This window comes from Pararge aegeria, chromosome 17 (genome assembly GCF_905163445.1).
Source record: "Pararge aegeria chromosome 17, ilParAegt1.1, whole genome shotgun sequence".
Classification (NCBI taxonomy): Eukaryota; Metazoa; Arthropoda; class Insecta; order Lepidoptera; family Nymphalidae; genus Pararge; species Pararge aegeria.
This window is the reverse complement of record NC_053196.1, coordinates 13,915,372-13,935,755: the sequence shown is the minus strand read 5'-3', so window position 1 is coordinate 13,935,755 and position 20,384 is coordinate 13,915,372. Positions and strand designations below refer to the sequence as shown.

The 20,384-nt window shown below is 35.8% G+C and overlaps 1 protein-coding gene and 1 non-coding gene across 2 annotated transcripts in view; one reads left to right on the top strand and one right to left on the bottom strand.

Annotated features, from left to right (window-relative positions):
* Positions 1-20,384, bottom strand: part of LOC120631027 (neuropeptide CCHamide-1 receptor-like) — a 113,124-nt gene that overhangs the window by 45,178 nt on the left and 47,562 nt on the right. The window lies entirely within an intron of this gene.
* Positions 5,852-5,923, top strand: Trnae-uuc. The gene has a single exon. It is a non-coding gene; the product is annotated as a tRNA-Glu (tRNA).

The window sequence follows — 20,384 nt, the reverse complement described above, 5'->3', positions numbered from 1 at the left end:
GATTAGCCAGAAATAATAGACGTAAATACAAAAACTGTTATCATAGTTTCTTTGTTAAAATGAACGTTACTTAAAAAAAAAAAAACTGTGATTAAGATTTCTGTCTGTATGTCTATTTGTATAAATGGTGATGGCTGAATTAAATGGTGTAACCAATTTTGATGATATTATAATTTGATATGCAGTTGTGCAGTTATTATGAAGTTGTTGAAAGTTTTTATTTTTTTAAAAAACCTCTCAAATCCCAGGCCTTAACTTCGACGGTTTAAAAATCTTTTAATGAAATAGATTAGTTGTTCTAATGTATTGTGAACTGTACCATCAATAGGTAGGTAGATTAATCGCATACGTCAAAAATAACCTTAATTCACGAACTTCATTTGCATGTAACTCTGAAATCCGGCGTACTAGAGTTTTAATGTTTTTGGTAATGTATTGTAATTATTAAACACTTCAAAATTAGATAAATTCCAAGAGGGCACCTTATAAGAACTATGTGAAACCAAATCCCACACTACATCCGGCATTCTCCTTTTGTTAATTGGTATAGATATGAACATAAAATATAGGTACGATTAAAATTTTGCTTTCGCCGCCGTTTGGACCCGGGACTTCTAATTATAAGACCACACCGCTCACCACTATGCCAGAGATGTTTTTAAGCTAGGAAGTCGCGAAACACTTTCATAAATGACATTAATTTGACCCCAGACTCCGAGCAGTGACTGAAAAACCGATAACATTGCCTTCTATAATCCTCAAAGCCATACTACTAAGACGAATTCGAAGGTTCGAATAAACTGGACGGAAAAGGTATTTTTTTCCACTGTATTCCGTATTTGAACGATAGCCCACGATTTTTACGTACATTCTAACCCTGCTAAAGACATTTGCTATCTATTTTAACACCATGCCAAGTTTATCAGACTTTCTGAGGATTTGTATGAACAGTTGATAATAGGGATAAGTCATCCCTCCGAGGCCATATAGTTTTTGTGGACGGTCTATCTTTCTGGATCATGTATTTCAGATATCGCGTAGACAAACACTCGTTTATTTAGAACGGTATGTACGGTTGAATGGTAGAACATTTTTCTTACAGCATTGAGTGCGCCCTTTATGTGATCCATTTACGAATATGGTTGTGCAATGAATTGAACTAAAATAGACATCGGTGCCTACGTTCTTATGTGACAAAGCTTGCTGTTACGTACTGGCCACGGGAGAAATCCGTTTTGGACCCTTGGCACTATTGTGCACTATTTGCACCACTCTTGTGTAAAAGGTTATTTTTTAATTCCCATTACACTACCAACAAACTGTGCTGTTATGTAGTTATGAGCATTTTGAAAAGTTCTTCATAATGTTCTCAAAGGTTTGACGGCCGACTGGCGCATTGGGTAGCAACCCTGCTTTCTGAGTCCAAGGCCGTGGGTTCGATTCCCACAACTGGAAGAATGTTTGTGTGCTTTTCAGTGTCTGGGTGTTTATCTGTATATTATAAGTATTTATGTATAATGTTACATATTATTCCTAAAAATATTCATCAGTCATCTACTTAGATGCTTAGCGTAGCTTGTGTTATGGGTACTACCCCATAACACAAGCTACGTACGTAGTTTAAATACGTGCAAGAAAATATTTTACCTGATCAGTCTGCGGTTTTCGCGCTTGTGTTTCTAATTCTCGACGCTACAAAAGTGACAATTGCAGCGTGAAATAAAAGATAAGCCGCAACTCAATTCCTTAATTACCTTATCCTAACTTCCTTATTAATTATAAATGCGAAAGTGTGTTTGTTCGTCGATCTTTCAAGCTCTAACTAAGAAACCAATTTGGCTTGCAGTTGAAAGGACGGAGAGTAGCACAGGCTACTATTTATTCTAGAAAAAAAAGGGTTCCCATGGGAATTGTAAAAAAACACCTAATAACGCGAACGAAGAACGCGGGCAATAGCTAGTTACGAAATACAGACAACCATTTCATGTTTTTTTATTCGAAAATTTCTGGAAACAGATTTCATCTGTCTCTAATATTTCAAGACTTCGCTTCACTGACCACTGCCGAAATAGTACAATAGATTTTCCTGTGCAGGGTATCATTTCATTCCATACGGCAATACAGATTTTTCAACTTGCCTCTATAGCTATATAATATAATCGAATCAAACTATAATGTATTGGAATTTAGAGTTCCTAGATGCGTTTCTTACATTATCCGATTGTTGTTACTATTTCTTGAACCATTTTCCGAGGTAAGAAGAATAGAAGTTTGGCTTTTCCTGTGCAGGGTATCATTTCATTCCATACGGCAATACAGATTTTTCAACTTGCCTCTATAGCTATATAATATAATCGAATCAAACTATAATGTATTGGAATTTAGAGTTCCTAGATGCGTTTCTTACATTATCCGATTGTTGTTACTATTTCTTGAACCATTTTCCGAGGTAAGAAGAATAGAAGTTTGGCTTTGGAACTGAATACATGGCTGTACGGTGATATACCTTTGCCTTTTCCCTATGGAAAAGAATAAAGAAAAAAAATTGGCTTTGGTAGCGGTCAGTTTCGCAATACAATATTCTAGTTTCAGAAATTTTTTATTTAAGTTATTCTTTTATTTCAGGCTACTTATAGACCGAAATAAAAACACATAAAAATAAAATACAAAAAATGAATGTATAAATACATCAATATAAAAATAACTTATCTAAGACTGTAAAGCCAAAAGAACGATCTGTAAGAGTTAGGGAACTAAAAAAAAATGACAAAAATAAGTGGCTTTGTTATACAACTAAAAAGCAAGAAATAAATATTTTGTACAGCATTTTTAAGTCGGTGCCAAGTAAAATGTAAAAATATTATTTTCACGCTTTTCTAAGTATAGCCGAATGTCAACTGCTCATGACCTTATACAAAATATTGCTTCTCCCCAAGCCGGCTTGCTAATGCTTAAGGCGTTCTCCCCGGCACTTCCCCATCAGCTACTTCATTGTGACGAGCATAAATTGCTTAGTGGAATATGCAATAATGGAAACGCAATCAGTGTATTACTTATTATTGTATAGTTCCGGTGGGCATCCGTGGTCTTCAGCATCAGTTTTTCTTGACCAAATGGTGGTTTTCGATAGGAAATGCTCGAGTTACTTTAAAAAATACTCAAATCGCTATAGGTTTCCCAATAATATTTGAAGAGTTCCCTCAATATTTCTTATCCCTTGTTACGGGTATGCCAGTTATATTATGTCACCATATATAATGCGTATTGGTTTAAGCTTGTTTCCCATTAAAGACTAATAAATACTTATGATTGCGTAATATTCAATGTAGTATTTTGTTGAACAAAAATATTAATCTTTATAGCCAAAAGTCTGGTATTAACAATTAACTTAATAGAAACGGACATTATTGACTTACTTATAGGTACATAATAATATGTTGAAACAATAAAAATACATTTATTGCAACGAGTTTACTATAAAATTGATGAATTTCTTAAAGAGAAGTTTGCTTGGAAGCATACCTTTTACCTCTCGCAAGACATAAAATTTTAAAATGTTGATGTTTGTAAAGAGCAACTACTGAGTTTCTTGCCGACTTCTACTCGGTAGCGGGTGGTTGAGCCACTCAAAAACAGTCCCACTTGATGTTTCAATTGTAGTTCTGCCTACTTGAAATCAATGTAATTTTAATTTTGATAAAGTGGCAGTCATTACGAAATAACAGACAGACGTTTCATGTTTTTTATTTGCACTACCAGAGTTCCCGTTTCTGATATTTTAAGACTTCGCTTTACTTACCACTTCCGAAATAGTTATATGCTGGTTTAATTTATTGACTGTATGTTATGTAGTTATATAGTATCTGATACAGTAGTCGTTCTAGACATAAACCTAGTTTGATAGCACTCCCTTCGGGGCTGGAGTCGTAAATCTTTTGTTGGATTAACTTTTATTGCATTCAGAAATAAATTTTTATTGGAAGGTAATTTTATTTTACTTTTATACGTTAACTGTAAGGGCAGTAAAAATAGGTTCCCTTGGTGTCAATACAAATGGAAATCCGAGATATATAATTTGGCAGGATTTAGATGACTGAATTTGGGGAGTATCTTTTCGGAAGTTCGCGTGTTATTTTATTTATTTTTTAACATGTATACGAGACGTGCTAAATTTGCATATAAGACACTTGCGACCTATATACGAGACGTACTAAACTTGTAAAAAAGACACTCGCGACATGTTTACGAGGTTTACTAAAGTTGAATAAAAGACACTTGCGACCTGTATACAAGACGTACTAAAGTTACATAAAAGACACTTGTGACCTATATACGAGACGTACTAAACTAGCATAAGAGACACTTGCGACCTGTATAGGAGACATACTAAAGACCCTTGCGACCTGTATACGAGTTGTACTGAACTTGCATAAAAGACGCTTGTGATCTGTATACGAGACGTACTAAAGTTGCATAAGAGACACTTGTTACCTGTATACGAGACGTACTAAACTTGCATAAGAGACACTTGCGACCTGTATACGAGTCGTACTGAATTTGCATAAAACACACCTGCAGCCTGTATAAGAGATATACTCGTACTAAAGTTGTATAATAGACACTTGCGACCTGTATACGAGACGTACTAAACTTCCATAAAAGACACTTGCGACCTGTATATGAGATGTACTAAACTTGCATAAGAGACACTTGCGACCTGTATAGGAGACGTACTAAAATTGCATATAAGACACTTGTGACCTGTATATGAGACGTACTAAAGTTCCATAAAAGACACCTACGACCTTGCAACCTTTATACAAGACGTGCTATACTTGCATAAAATACATTTGCGACCTGTATAGGAGACGTACTAAAATTGCATATAAGACACTTGTGACCTGTATATGAGACGTACTAAAGTTACATAAAAGACACCTACGACCTTGCAACCTTTATACAAGACGTGCTATACTTGCATAAAATACATTTGCGACCTGTATAGGAGACGTACTAAAATTGCATATAAGACACTTGTGACCTGTATATGAGACGTACTAAAGTTCCATAAAAGACACCTACGATCTTGCAACCTTTATACAAGACGTGCTAAACTTGCATAAAAGACACTTGGGACCTGTATATTTCTCGGCGGCGGGGGAATGATAGCCTGGAAAAAAATATAGTTACGGGCAACACAGAAGGCAAAAGACCTAGAGGCCGGTCCCCAACAAGATGGGCAGACCAGCTGAAAAAATCAAATTCTGACCGCTTCTATCAAATCGCAAAAATGGCCTCCAACAGAAGTCGATGGAGACAGTTTACCAACGCGAAGTTGAGATCTCACCAGGACCGCGATCTTCAGTGCTGAAGGAACGACCATAGAGAGAGAGATACAGGATATACTGAACTTGCATAGAAGAAATTGCGACCTGTATACGAGACATACTAAACTTGCATGAAAAACACTTACAACCTATCTACAAAACGTACTTACCTTTCATAAAAGACACTTGCGACCTGTATACGAAACGTACTAAACAAGCACGACAGACACTTGTGACCAGTATACGAGACGTACTAAACTTGCATTTACGACCTGCGTACGAGAGGTATTAAAGTTGCACTAAAAAACTTAGGACCTGTATAGCAGACTGACTAAACTTATACATAAACAAAACTTACTTACTGTGCAGTAGACGTACTTAACTTGCATAAAAGGCACTTGTAATCTGTAGGTATACGAGACGTAACTTGCATAAAAACACTCGCGACTTGTGAACCAGACGTTCTGAACTTGCAGTGTGCATAACTCGCGTTCCTTACTTAAATTTCGAATATATCGATGCCATCCCGTATGGTCTAGTGGCTAGGATACCTGGCTTTCACCCAGGAGGCTCGGGTTCGATTCCCGGTACGGGAAATTTTTAAATTTTTATTTTTTTTATTTTCTATACAACAATCATTTTACTTGCCTCTTGTTCATTCTTCTAGTGCCTTCCTTCTAACACCGGGCTTGTGAGCTTTTTAATTAAATTTATGTACAGGGAACTATTATGCTAGTATAATAATCACGATAATCAAATACAATCAAATGTCTACTGGGTTTGGTTCAATTACCGCTCCTAATTGAAATCAATTACTGAATTTGATAATCGTGTCGGTGTATCTTGTTTGATAGTCAGATGGTGAGCTCAAGAATGATTGATGTGGTAACTCGGAAGGATACACAATCCGGCAGTAGTATATTGAACTATCTGTTCCCCGCAGTTTCACCCGCGATAACTAAAGGTCTTAAAGTAATGTTATACCTATGTTGATATTTGATTTGCCTCAGTATAATGAATTTTTACTATCTTCCAAACTATGCGTTCAAATAACATGCTGTCAAAGGCTAGTACAGCGTTATCGGTTTTTTGCAGGAATTCATATTTATGGTCTTAAAAATGCTGAATTTATTGTTTCAATATAACTTTTTGATTTTAATATTCTTTCGACACAAAATGCGTTATTGTCTATCATTTAAAAGAGATAGGTAAAGTATGTGGTTATATGGTGCGAGTATATGATTAAGTGGATTTTTTTAGAAGACTAATATTTTTGGATATAAATACTAATACTAATACAGTATTTCTGAATGACCAGCTACTAAGACGGCGCACGCAGATTAAACAACATAGGTACATTGCAGCACATTACGTATGAACAGTCTTTGAAGTAGCCGACGCTTGCCTCTCGGCATGGAGCCCCTTTCAAAGTGCGCCAACTATTTAAGTAAACGCCCAATATCTTTTTATGAGCGTGATTATTAGCACGGTTTGTTTTTAGCTTTAAGCTTAGGAAATAATTTTTATATTTTATTTTCCACTTTAGAGTAACTCTCCCAAAGTGTCCGATCGGCCTTCTATATACCAATGTCGATGCGCTATAATATTAAAAAAACAAATTGAATAAACATAGTAACTAGACTACAATGAAAACGATTGTAATATGTTACAATTTACAACAACCATTCTATATTTCAGTAAATCGTGATCAATTTTTACTTTGAACGCTTAGTTTAGATTTGTCGTATTCATTACAACCAATAATGTATTCATAACATTTTTACTGTTTGAATTTTAGTTTTATTAAGAGTAAAAAATATGGATAGAAAGGCGTTACTTTGCGGACTTCCATGATATATTATGAAAATTAAGCTTAATTTGCTATACTCTGCGAAAAGAAGGAGAACCTGTATGGTGTAATTTATAATTTCTTCAATCTTTATACTCGGAAATGTACCATCTACGCACGTTTTGCTCCGAAACCGGAGCATCCACAGGAGATGTTGACTTTACAATTCTTCTTTTCGGGGAGTTTAGAAAATTAAACTTCATTTCATAATATAAAAATATGTTTTTTTTACTTTGGACTAATTTTCCCGAGTCGACCGACCGGTCTTTTTATATACCCACTAGCGGACCCGCGTGACTTTGTCCGCGAATGAGTCAACTTCAAAAAGTAGTCGTATGCTGTCGCGGACTATTTTATAAAACTTTAAAGAAACAGTTCCGATATACTTACTACATATTTCCGTCGTTTGGCGTAACGTTTACCGTTCACGCATCGGACGCCTTGCGACGTGCTGTTATATGTGGAGAGTTTAACTCCGACAATATTTATCAGATCTTCATTAAAATAACACAATACATGCTTGTTAGTATAGCCATTTAAATAAAAAAGAGTTATAAAAATCGGTTCAAATTTAACGGAGCTATGAAGTAAAATTGATAAAAATGTCATCCCGATTCCCGGAGGAAACTTCTTGTTTATCGGGATAAAAAGTATTCTATATGTTGACTCAAAATACCAGCTACCACTATACCAAATTTTATTTAAATCTGTTCAGTAGTTTTCACGTGATGCCCGGACAGACAGACAAACAAAAATTCAATAAAAATCTGTGTTGGACTCAGTATCGATTATAAAGCATCCCCCGGTCAAAATTTTCAAAATATATCAAATGTACAGAAATCTTCCAGTTACAGATTTATTATAAGTATAGATGAAGATGTGCTAAAAGATTAAACAAGCTCATTAAATAAACTACAATGAAAGCAATCGTAATTCGTGGTGATTTACAACAGTGAGTCTAGAATTAAGTGAATCGTGGCTATTTACTTTGGACGCTTAGTTTAGATTTGGCTCGTTTATTCAGAGCGATTTAACATTTTACAGCCGTAAAATGAAATCATTGCACCTATTGTTCATTCGTAATTCAAAAGTAGTAGATGCTTTAAATAAAAATTTCGTGACACGGTGACATTATATGAAAGAATACCTAATTGTACACAAAACATAAATATTATAGTTTAATAAGAATTAAAATTATCAATCATAATGGCAGTTAAAATAGACGGCCTTATCGCTATCAAACGATTTCAAAGTTCAAAGTACAAAGTTGCACTAGGTATAGGGTTAGGTAGCTCTCCTCTGAAATTACTCGACCGATTTGTATGAGTTTCATTTGTATATTAGGTAAGTAGGTATAAGGTTGTAAAGTATATTAGATACCGCTAAGTTATACCTATTTAGATTTTTTTTAAATATATTAAACACCAGTTATCCATACATATTATAAAACAAAGTCTCCATCCTCGTCTGACTGCGTCGGTTCTAAATGAGTCATGGTCTGAGAAGATGACCACAAAAATCTACTTACTTTTTGTCATCACCAACAAAAGTTGCTATAGAAAATTATTTAAAAATCAACCTAGTTGGAGCAATAGTTGATAATCAACCTTTTTAGCGTTTACGTAATCTTTTAAACAATATTTTTTTTTTAAAGCTTTCGTTTGTAACTACGAACATTTTGAGATACATCTACATAGAATATAGATGCCGATATACCTATATTTGTAAACTAACTACCGTCAGCAGTATAGACGATTCTAATTATCAGTGATTTGTACTAATGGCGCTTATTCGGACTAAAGGACAATAATTCGTATGAAAATAGTCTGCCACGCCTTGGACTAGAAATTGGATTAAGCTTTTGTAAGCGAGTAGCACAGGTTTTTTGTATTGTTCAAATTAAATTTGAATGTACTTTAGTATATCATCTTCAACGTCTTCGCTGCTGGGATCTCCTCGCCTCTCCTCTCTTTTTGGAGAGAGGCCTTAGAGCATAGATTCCTTACCCCTTTGAAGATTATATCATATATACAAGCGCACGACTGGCGCAGTGGGCAGCGACCCTGCTTTCGGAGTCCAAGGCCGTGGATTCGATTCCCACTACTGGAAAAATTGCTTGTGTGTTGAACAATAATGTTTTTCAGTGTCTGGGTGTTTATCTGTACATAATAAGTATTTATGTGTAGTATATCCATCAGTCATCTTAGTACCCATAACACAAGCTACGCTTACTTTGGGGCTAGATGGCGATGTGTGTACTGTCGGAGTATATTTATTTATTTACATGTTAGTGCCAATAATTGGAAGCAACGGTTTAACGTAGTCTCCGAGGCACGGAAATGAACATCGCTAATTTATCCGTCAATGAAACCCGATTTTTGAAAAAAAATTAAGTTCAGCTTTATGACAGTTATAATAAACCCATGCATCTATGTCGGTAAGGTTTTACACTAGCCACTTCTAAAGCCTCCGACTAGACCAGAGAAGACACTTCAGAAATTATGAATACCCAATTATGACAATTAAGCTTAATTTGCTATACCTACTCCGCGAAAAGCAGGAGAATCTGTGTGGTGTAATTTATAATTTCTTCAATCCTTATACTCCATACCAAACAGATCTTCGGCAATGTACTCTCTTAATTTTCTTAACAAAGTAACGCCTGCTTCTATCCAATATGAATTTCCAAATTGCTCCTACTGGGATCGAACCCAGGGCCTCCCACTTAAAAGGCCACAGCGCTAACCACTCCGCCAGGGAGGTCAACGAACTGCAGTAATCATCCATCTGTGAAGACGATGCTATATTTATATTGCAATTTTAACTTAAAATACTCTCGCAAAACTAAATACCAGCCAAAGCAAATAAGACAGGACTTCTTCAAATCTTGGGCATAAATCATTGGTATTTATGTGCTCTATTTGCAACTGGTTTATTACTATTTTTATTACGACCATTACTAAATCGCACGTATAATATATATTATACGTGCGATTTAGTATATATATATATAACTATATAATAAATAAATTTACTACGACAATACACACACCTAGCCTCAAAGTAAGCGTAGCTTGTGTTATGGATACCTACATGGCTGATAAATATTTTATGAATAATATACATAAGTATAAATATATATTTTTCTATTACTTAGAATATGCAGATAAAAAACCAGACACTGAGAAACATTCATTGCTCATCACCCAAACATTTTCCAGCCATTTTCCGGCCATGGACACAGGGTCGCTGCAAACTGCGCAAATCGGCCATAACTGGCTGCCTTTAAAATTTGGGCTGACTAACGTCTCTCATAGACGTTAAAGCCCTCCAAACCATATTGGAGTACTCTGCTATGCTGTAAAACCTTCTCTCTTAAACCGGAACGCGAAAAAGAAAATCGAGACTCGTCTTTGTCGGTAAATTGGTAATTAGCCACGGCCGAAGCCTCCTACCCGCCCAGATCAGTTAAAAACAGGAAATTGTAAATTTCACAAATTGCCTCTGCCGAGTTCGAACCCGGAACCGACCCACTTTAAACCACAGCAGTCATCGCTGCGCCAGTGAGGACGTCAAATGAGTACCCACTGCCCAGCACATGTTTAATACGATGCAATCGCATGCCAACGTCATAACCGCATGCTATTATATTACCTACTATGTAAATATATTATACTTTCAGCCATTAATGTATTCAGAGCACTGAGTTAACCGGAGATATTAAAGCAGGAATAAACAATCTCGCCAACGGAAAACTGATTTCGCATCTGGTTACGGGATCGCAACTATTTTCGTTCGCGGAATACGGAACGAAGCTAAAAGATGGAAGGGCATTCCTTATTAGCAAAGCGTGCAATTTTATTTGACCTTTTGCATTCCACTCTTCTATTTTTAGATTATATCTACTTAATACACACACGTCATCGTCCAACCAGTGACGATGACGTGTGACAGGTTCGATTCGAAGAAGGGCCAATTTGGGAATTTATTATTTCTGAATTTTCTCTGGACTGACGAGAGGTTTCGGCTGTGGCTAGTTACCACGTTACCGACAAAGACGTCCCGCTAAGCGATTTAGCGTTCCGGTACGATGACACCTGTAAGCACCATTTGGTTTTGTGTTCATTTTTTTTATTCATACTTCAGTGATACTTAGGTATTTAAAGTTATTAAAAAAAAAAATAGAAACTAAGCAACAAATAATGAAAAGATTTTCAAACTAATGTCACAGTAATTTTATAAAGTGGGTATATAATTATATAATTAAACTTCTGATAACTATAAGTTCATATTGGCCAGATATTTTATGAAATTGATAAGGATTTTTACAAACACGCTTATAGTTATTATTTAATTTGAAAAATATATTTTATAGTATATTATATTTTATATATATTTATATATATATATATTCTTTTCAAATTAAATAATAACTATAAGCGTGTTTGTAAAAATCCTTATCAATTTCATAAAATATTATATTTATTTTACGTTTGTCAGCCCAACTTTCAAAGGTGACGTGAGGTGAGATTGACGGCCGATTGGCGCAGTTTGGGTTCTATTCCCACTACTGGGAAATGTTTGTGTGATAAGCATGAATGGTCTGGTTTTTTATCTGTATATTCTAATTAGGGGTTTATTTTATTTTTAATTTTTAATTAAATAATAACTATAAGCGTATTTGTTAGCGTCAATACACACATTGCCATCTACCTCCAAAGTGAGCGTAGCTTGTGTTATTGGTACTAAGATGACTGATGAATATTTTTATGAATATTATACATAAATACTTATAAAATAACATATAAATACCCAAACACTGAAAAACATTCATGTTCATCGCACCAACATTTTCCAGTTGACTACGAAAGCAGGGTCGCAGCTCACAACGCTAATCAGCCATCCAATTAATAATCAAATATAATTTTAATAGTTTCCAAGAAACAATTACAATTATATTTGGCTGCATTTTCGATACACCTCAGATCATGGACTCGAACGACGCAAAGATACCTCCCGGTGTCTAAGTCGTTATCACTAGTATCAATTAATGGTCGTTTCTGAATTGGTATTGTGGTCGATGTTTTGCATTGAAAATTGCATAAAATATCGTTAAATTCCGATGGCATTGTACATTCCTGAATGATAGATCAAGTCAAGGTTCATATAACAATGTAAAGGCATGTGAGTGCATTTGCATTCCGCTACAAGCCTCAACGTGCCAACGTTAAAAGCATTCACTGATATATTATCTTGTTTTATGCTAATACAACTGTACATTCAGCATCAGAAATATAAGCATATAAAGATAGAACAGGTTCTAATTATTTTCATCAAATTTATAAGTAAAACATTGTTATAATAATTGTTTATATATTACAGTGTTTTAGCTAGGGCTGTTTATATATTAAAGTGTCTTTGGGTCTCCTTCTGTGAAGTCGGAATGTTAAAAATTGAGGCTGCAGAGCAGTGTTTTATGAATGTCTTAAATGTTGTTCACGCACGCACTCAAACATCCACTTACACACTTATATACGCAGTTACGCACATGCGCACACACACACACACACACAGACATACACACACACACACACACACACACACACTTTATTATTTACTTATAGTTTAATTTTAATTTAATTTTTTTTTTATTATTTTGAAATTGTTACAATACGTGGATTTCATAAAACATAGGTTTGAAATAAACAAGCGCATTTTGTAACATCAGGAAGGACCTATCCTCTGGAGCTCAGGTTTTTCTTCCGCAGAGGTTTGGGCATTCATGTAAATATTGTATCCATTATTTAAAGACTGAATAAATGATTATTATTATTATTATTATCTAGAGAGAGCTGATCCTGCCCGCAGAAGAAAGCGCTGAGGTCACGATAGCAACCAGCTAGATCCGCGCTCTGGATTTTCCCAGGCAAAGGGATTTTGGGGTCAGAAGCGGTCAGAGTTTGGGATTTTGCCGTTCACTCCTATGTGGCCCCGGGAAGACGGCAGTTTGATGAGGCACAGGTTGCTGTGGCTCACAGCCAGCCAAATCAATTTGGGGAAGCGTTTTTTCCCGGGACGTGCCCAAAGGGCGTCGCATAGGCACGGGTGCGTTCTTCCCGGAGATCCAGGAGATTCCATTCTTGAGCTGAGGCCGGCCACCGAGGAGGTTTTAGTGGGAAGAAATCCCATATAACCCCATTTCTCCCACCCAAGAATTTGGGTATCTCGTAATCAAGAGATTTTTCCTCAATTAACAAAAAAAGGGCTATTAGTCTCTGGCCTGGTCGCAGGTGACCCTAACTTAAATATTAATTTAAACTAAAGATTTACAATATACGGTGACTAACGATAGTAAGTAATATCTGGCACCCTAGTGATAAATAGTTTCAATTCAAATCTAATGCAACAGAATTGATATCAAGGCTGTGTATTTACATTAATTATCGTAAAAGTCCCATAGCAATATACACTCCTGAATGTTAGATCAAATCAAGGTTCAAATGACAATGTAAGGGCATGCGAATTGCGAGTGCATTTGTATTCCACCTCAAGCCTCAAAGTGCCAACGTTAAAAGCATTCACTGATATATTATCTTCGACTGTACATTCAGCATCAGAAGATTCATGAAATTAACTAATAAGTCCATACTAATGCCCACTAATATTTACTTATTTTCGGGTTTATTATTGAAGCAATCTTGATGACATTTAGAATACAATATGTAGCTAATCTGGACGAAGGATAATATTTATCCTATATTTTTCTACTGCATGAACGATCGCAATTAATTGGTACTGCCGCACCGCTAACACTCGATAATGGATGATTCTTATAAACCAAACTATTTACCAATCTATTTCAAAATTCATTTATTTCAAGTAGGTCTAATATAAGCACTTTTGAAACGTCAAGTATGTCCGTTTGTAGTGACTAACTTAAGCACAGGTTCGAAGAAAGCAAGAAACTCAACAGTTGCTCTTTTCCAACATCATTTTACAATTAAACAATCATTGTTTTATCTTGTGTGAGATGAAAGTGGAGAGGCTTGCTTCCAGGCAACCTGTTATTAAGAAATTCATCAATAGTATAGTAATTTGATATAAGAAATGTGTTTTTATAAAAAAAATTTAAACGTATGTAATGGTAAATCATGTTATGAATCTATACTTATAATAAAACTGTAACTGGAAGATTTCTGATATTTTTCTGATCTGACATTTAATATATTTTGAAAATTTTGACCGGGGGATATAAGCTATACATAAGATAAACAAGAAGCTTCTCCCGGGAAATGACATGAAATTTTTTATCAATTTTACTTCATAGCTCCATTAAATTTGAACCGATTTTAATAATTCTTTTATTTGAAAGTGTATACTATCAAGCATGTATTGTGTAATTTTAATGAAGATCGGATAAATACTGTCGGAGATAAAGGACATAACTATTCACAGATAACAGCGAGTCGCAAAGCATATATATAATAATTTCCAAATAAATAATAATTTCTCTTTAAGTTATTCAAATCGGAACTGTCGTTTAGACGTTACTACGGGTATAGAAATGCTAAAAGATATTAAATCCGATAATAATCGATTTGATGCAGACGAAGTTGCGCGGATCAGCTAGTATTCTATAATTGACCAATGAATATCAGCTATAAAAATACTAAATCCTGTCAGTTGCTTCCGCGTGATACGCATAGAGACAGACAGTCAAAAATGAAATGAAATTTGTTTTGATCTATAAATATTAAAGCGTTTATTAGTATTTTCAGAAAATATGAAACGTACGGGAATCGTCCAATTACAGTTACAGAGATTTAAAAAACGTATACGCGAAAAAAAAACCACCTTATATATTACTATTCGGGTTCGGGATGCACGGGTGCACGCAGAATACCATTTGTAATACAATAAGTGAAGATAATAATTATGGTACGCTACGCTACCGCTTTGTAACTCTACGTTGAGCTACGAACAGTAGAATGTGAAATTTTCTACGAATAATGAGGATGGAAACCTGAATAGCTCAACGTACGAGGCGGAGTGAGAGACAAATAGAATATAATAGCTATATTGCTTGCTCGAGTACCTATCTTGCTTAGCTTTTACTGAAGGGTTAAGCTAGGTTCCTTTGGGAAAGGGGATGAAAGTGTTTGAAATTATAACCTTTTTAAATAATTATTTTTGTAATATAGAAGTTATAATATGTGTTTAATGTTGTCCAAACTTTGCGTAGGTCTGATGAATGTGGTTGGAGATAGAGGACAGAACTCCTCAGCGGACAGCAGCAAACCCCTCATTTAAGTCTTAGCGATACTGAATACTTTAATTTTTTTAGAACTACAACTAAATTCAATACCACATCAAAAACAAAATCAAACGCGGACGAAGTCGCGGGCAACAGCTAGTGAACATATAAAAACATACAGGTCGAATTGAGAACTCCCTCCTAAAAATAGTAACACAAATAAAAATTTCGTTATAGCAATATTATACCTAAATAAGCTTTTGGAAGTAGTCCAAATCTGCTATTTATCTATGAGTCTATAAGAGTTACAATATGTTGACTAACATGTCCGTCCGTAATAATATGTATACACGTTCGTGAGATGATATTCGATTGATATAGTTCAGGCTTGAGGCAAAAATAGTACCAAATACCCCGCACGCACACACACACAGTTTCCCTGACCGATTTCGGCCACGGTGATCAATCTCCAGAGACATTTACCAACAACGTGCACAAGTGCAACACAGGTGCACTCTATTCTCTCTCTCATTTAAAGTCAAAGCCAAAAATATCTTTAATGAAGTAGGCCCATACATGGCAAGTTAGATGCGTATATCACATGAGAAATGTGTACATGGTCGGATGGGCCGGCAGATCTGAATAAACCGCGCGTAAGTATCAGGCGCAGGACCGACAACTTATCGTGCTCTCCGAGGCACGGGGTTGAATCACAGCCAATTCTAAACTTCGGAACTATGAATTTCTTGATAGAATAACCCAATACTTATTCACTCAAAGTCAAAGTCAAATATTTCTTTATTCAAATAGGCACATAGATGGCACTTTTGATGCGTTATTATATACAAAATGTGTACATAGCAGTGAGTAGTGATGGCGATAACTACAATCGTAAACTTAAAACTAAAGCTACGAGGGTTCCAATCGCGCCCTGGTCTAAGAAGAAGCCCACAACAAACTTAGCCGGGTGTTCTTTTTGTTATCACCATCTCACATTGTCATTAGAAAATATTTAAGAAGCAACCTGGTTAGAGCAATTGTTTACACCCAAGCTTTTTTATCGTTTACGTAATCCTTTATACTATAATAGGACTTTTCTATAAGCTTTCGCTTAATACAAACTTTGAACTTCTTTAGTGACATCCCCAAGATATCAACCGGTAATTTATTGTAAAATTGTATACAATTTCCTTTAAATGAATTGCTTATTTTGTGTAGTCTAGTGTACTGCACTGCAAGTTTATTTTTGCTTCTAACGTTCAAATTATTGCAGTCACATTTTCTTTTAAATTTTGATATATTTTTGTGAACATACATTAAATTTTCAAATATGTATTGGCTATAGAGTGTCATTATTTTAACATCTTTAAATTTATCTTTCAATAGAGTCATTGAAAGATAAATTTAAAGATGTTAAAATAATGACACTCTATAGCCAATACATATTTGAAAATTTAATGTATGGACCCATTTTATAGATCGCACGAACAGCCTTCTTCTGCAGCACGAAAATAGTGCCAATATCAGCAGCATTACCCCATAGTAAAATTCCATATGACATAATGCTGTGAAAGTAACTAAAATAGACTAGCCTATCAGTTTCTATGTCTGTCAGGTGGCGTATCACTGGTCCGACCCGGGTATCAAAGTCAACTTAGATAGGTACTAAAAGCTTACAATAGTTTTAATCAACCTTTGTGCAAGAATGAAATCTGTTCATCATCAGACGTAACCATATGAGCAAAATATATATCCCCTGTTCTGTCTGCCTATAAGGCTGCCTTTGCACCTTAACACTATAATAATAATAAATAATAAATATACTACGACGATACACACATCGCCACCTAGCCCCAAAGTAAGCGTAGCTTGTGTTATGGGTACTAAGATGACTGTGATGAATATTTTTATGGATTATATATACATAAATACTTAGAAAATACATATAAACACCCAGACACTGAAAAACATTCATGCTCATCACACAAAAATTTTCCAGTTGTACTATGTACTGTCTTTGTATCTATCAACATACTATACTTAGCTAACACAATATTTTCGAAATGGATATCTAATTAAATTATTTTATTATATTATAATAGCAAGGATGGTACCTTGTATTTTACGTATTAGTTAGATTTTAGAAATGTTGTGAGAAATATTTGTATCTTGCTTTTTACTTGGCATATCCGAGGCAGGAGGCTGGAAACCGCCAATTTCTTAACTGCGGGCGCGTACTGTAAATTTCTAGACCGAGTAACTCTATACCTTACAATTATTGGCTTGCTTTACACAAGGTAGCTAACGGTTCTCAGTACCGTCAGCAAAAACATTTCACTTTAGTAAAATTTTAATATCTCTACGTACCTTTGTCATCATGATTATGAGATATCCACGATGTTTTCCTTCTCCGTTAAAGCAAACGTTATTTAATCGCTTTAAACTCATATCAAAAGTTAGAGGTGCTCCCCGGTGTATGAACTCTAGGCTTATACTGCTTCTATAGGGCTACCCACTACTGCTAAGTTGATAGTGCTACCGAAATCTTGTACTATTCTTGAACTACCCTTTAGCAACATAATATGTCGTGGACCTAAATAAACAGTCTGCCAAAGTCATATCAAATTAAATTACAATTTCACGAAGTCAACCACAGAATTAAGAACAGACAGAACCCTCATTCATGCATTCATTTTTTATGCAGTGCATTATCCAAAATCCGTGAAAAAGCGCGCGTCACACGTCACAAATGTGGAATATTGCTAGCTCATAAAATTTCCCATTTTTCCCATTTTATGGTAAACATGAACATTAGAGGTAAAATAATGACTGTCAATTGCTAAATGGAATGAAGTGTGTCAGTCACTTCATTCCACACCGCCTGTTTGAGAAACACTGCTAAAGTTGAGTGGTTTTTATGCTTCAATATTAGTCGTGTACACCGCGTACTTCTACTACATTCTGTATAAATAATAAATAAATATACTACGACAATATACACATCGCCATCCAGCCCCAAAGTAAGCGTCACTTATGATATGGCTACTAAGATGACTGATGAACATTTTTATAAATCCTAATACACAAATACTTAAAATATGCATATAGACACCCAGATACTGAAAAACATTCCTGGTCATCACACAAACTTTTTCCAGTAGTGGGAATCGAACCGACGGCCTTGGCCGAGAAAGCATGGTCGCTGCAAACTGCGCCAATCGGCCGTCAAATATGTTCTCAATTCTGTGGTCTCAACTAAGGACTAGGGTTCAAATTGGCGGAATATAATTACTATGCAGTAGTTATGTGTGTTTACTTCAAAGGCAAGGTTAGGTCGCGGCAAATTCATAAGACATTATCTACAGCTATTGACATCGTAGAGGCAAGCTAACCTACCTTGCCTCTACGATGTCTACGAACCTACAGCACCTCTAACTTTTTGGAGCTATGTGTGTTTTAAGCAATAATGTTGCGTAGGAAAACATCGTGAGTAAACCTGCATGCCTGAGACTTCTCCATAAGATTCTCAAAGGCTTCACTCGCCTTTGAAAATTTGAACGAAGTTGGCGAGCGTGGTGGACTACAGTATAAATACTTTTCATCCTGAAAGCTCTATTTCAAGGTATCATTCGTAATATATAGAATAGAATATAGGGAGGCAAAGATGGTGTTACCAATTTGTATGAAAACGTGAGCAAATACAACTGCAATCGCAACTTTGCTAAGTTGTAACAAATGAAAAAAAAAATCTGATGCTGACTGTATTGACAGTGCAATTATATCAAAAATAGAATACCTACAGGCACCAAACGATCTTTGAATGAAAGCCAAACATAACAGAGTTGTTGGCGCGCTGTTTATCGACAGTTTTATTCTCGTTTCATCGATAAAAGGCAACGAGCTTATCGAGAAAATTCTAACCATTCAGAAATTCCCGAGAAATTTGCCTGTTACGCGAGCAAACTACAACAAAAAAGGAGAAAGTCTTTTTGCTTGTTATCCTCTTTCCTCAAGTTTTGTGTTTGTGTACAATAAAAAATCCAATTATTTCAGTTAGTTTTTGTAATAACAAAGCTTATCTTTCAACACTTTCTGTCGATTTTAATAAGTTATATCCGTTTTATAAATTTAAAATGCATATAAAAACTGAAATTTGAAAAGCATGCATTCGTATAACCGTTTTCGAAGCCGACAGGATTTGAACCTGAGACTCTCTTGCAATTGAGGCCTGAGCGCTTTGACCACTAAGCTACGGCTCTCCCTCTGCCAACGCCGAAGTTAGCATATGAATTTTCGTCTGTCTGGGCTTCGGCCATGGCTAGCTGGCTAAAAGCCAGTGCAATCATCATCATCATATAAACCGATAGACTGGACACAGGTCTTTTGTAGGCAAATACCACGGTCTTGTGTCTCTTAGGTCCAGAAACTTCCTATGAATCGTTTCAGCCCCTCGTCGAGGGTCTATTAGAGCGCCCGTTTCCAGCACCTTGGGACCCAAACGTCCATCGGTTCTTTGAGCTATGTGTCCCGTCCATTGCCACTTCAGCTACACGGCTCGTTCAGCTATGCCGGCAACTCTTGTTCTGCTAAAGATCTCCTCATCCCTGATTTGATTGGGTGACGCATCGCTCACGTCTGCAGGACGGCCGACTGGCGCAGTGGGCAGCGACCCTGCTTTCTGAGTCCAAGGCCGTGGGTTCGATTCCCACAACTGGAAAATGTTTGTGTGATGAGCATAATTGTTTTTCAGTGTCTGGGTGTTTATATGTATTTTCTAAGTATTTATTTATATATAATTCCTAAAAATATTCATCAGTCATCTTAGTACCCATAACACAAGCTACGCTTACTTTGGGGCTAGGTGGCGATGTGTGTACTGTCGTAGTATATTTATTGTATATTATTATTTAAACACCTTTGAACTCCCTGCACGTTCCCCCTGGGTGATGCTCAA